The following is a 2,225-nucleotide window of genomic DNA, read 5'->3' as shown; positions in this document are numbered from 1 at the left end:
ATTAATGTCGCTTTTTTAGATGAAAAACCCGAATAAATCATGTATCAAAACAAAATATTTATTAAATGAAATAGTCTCCATTCTTATCGATGATGCTTTTTCAACACTTCTTGGCATTTTCTACAATATTCTTACCGAACAAAGCAAGCTGACTTTGACCATAATTTCTAAATAATATAAATCATTTTTACCCCTACCTGAAAGTCAATAAATATATATATATTATATACCAAGATACTAGTAATAATTGATCAGATGAATTAGATAATTAGTATGATTAGTTTGAAGTTAATAAATCAACAAACCTAATTCTTATATGTAATCAATCAAACAAAACTGGCAAAATTACGATTTACCAACTTAACTAGTTCAAACTGAAACGGTTACCAACTTAACTAGTTCACACTGAAACGGTTGTTGTTTAAGCAGTTGATGATATAAATAGCGTCTCGACCATTATTATGTCTGTCGTATCCCAACAGAACTGGTAAGCCTTGGTATTCACCGAAAAGCTTCGTCGGTATTGGATATGGCAAATATAGTATGGTTAACATATTATTACATTCCACTTTACTTAACTTTTAACATTATGTTTCACGCCAATTGTACGTTTATTCAAGTTAAACAATGGTCGAATTTTGAATGAAATAAGCATTTTACCCCTTGATGCCACATGAAAACGCGTCTTTTTCTATGATTTGTGTCGTACAAACATAACTGTTTAAATTTACGATGGTGATAATAAAGTTTTGGCTGTGCAACCCGTGGCAACAAGCCAGACTCTAAGATCCACGAGATGGTAAATTTATAAAACTTTATGTTTCTTGTGGCTTGATGCTAGTTTGGAATTTTCATACGCTTTCTTTTCACACTGAAATTTTATATTAAAAACTACCATTACATCTTTAAAAATGAGTTAGTAGTTTTCGGAAATATATTAATCCAAAATTGAATAACTGCAACAGATGTAAAAAAACATTCACATCTTTCTGTGTATTAAAATAACGAAAACACAAACGTAAGCGAAATATATTTCCATTGAAAAATTAAGACAATGTATTGCGTTTTGAATCTTTTATTTGTTTTATTTATTTACTTTTTGCTGGATGATTTACAAGGGCAATCTGAGCTATTTAAAATCTACCGTTCCTTGGTGGTTCAGCAGTAAAATTATGGACTTTCAGCACTAAAATCTGGGGTTCAACTTTCTGCAGTGAACAGAACTCAGATAACCCATTGTGTAGCATTCAACTAGACAAACGCCCCCCAGTGGCACAGAAAAGAGTTGAAAGTACTTATCTGGGTGTTCAGGACGAGGTAGATGAGAAAGTGCCAGATCTAAATGTGGCAGACAGTTCTGATGGTCCATTGAATTGCAGACAACAACCTCCTGATGATCGGTGTGGCTGGGATTAGCTTCAATCACCAGCTAGGTATCACTAATTGTAAAACTTTGTAATATGATGTTAATTGTGATTAATGATCCATAAAGTATTTGAATATACGAAGCATCTGGTATTTTCATGAAACTAATGAGAGAATATTTAAATTTTTCAAATATTCGACAGGTGGTAAATTGCTCATGAAACAATAAAAGTAATGGAGAGATTTACACACATCTACGAGAAAACACAGTTTTTACATGTTGTTCTTAGGTAAGAGTAATATAATGTATTTCAATTGGAATAAAATGATATATTTATGAGTGGGTTATTATCAGTAGTAAATGAAATTCACAGACAGTAGCTTAGATATAAGAAATAAAACCTTGGTTCGATCAGTGTTTTATTTTGTTGTGATAGAATATTTTCTATGGTGCACATTGAAATATTTAATAAAGAGCATAGTTTTTTAACAATTTTCTTAACATTATTTCAGTTCAATGTGTAGTATAAGATATATGAAAATACAGGGTGTCGATGTAACAGGAGAGGGCAGAAAGTAACACTCGCATGACAAAACTTTGAAAACTTTACCTAACTAGTACTAAACTTGTATCTGGAAGGAATTTTTAGGTAATATATCACAAAGGCATGTTGGATTCTAAAGATCAGAATTATAAGTTACTATTTTTTAAACACAAGCCAGCTCATGCATGTAGCAATCAGGCGGTAGTCTTGATTTCATAGCTTTTCAAATCGAACAGGATGACTGCATTAATTCTAAGCTGGTGAAGAAAAAATTGGGAAGTTTAAAAAACGATAAGGCTCCTGGGCCAGATAATA

The sequence above is a fragment of the Limulus polyphemus genome, unplaced genomic scaffold, assembly GCF_000517525.1.
Source record: "Limulus polyphemus unplaced genomic scaffold, Limulus_polyphemus-2.1.2 Scaffold108, whole genome shotgun sequence".
Taxonomy (NCBI): Eukaryota; Metazoa; Arthropoda; class Merostomata; order Xiphosura; family Limulidae; genus Limulus; species Limulus polyphemus.
The sequence above is the reverse complement of the archived record's forward strand: the minus strand, read 5'-3'. Positions refer to the sequence as shown.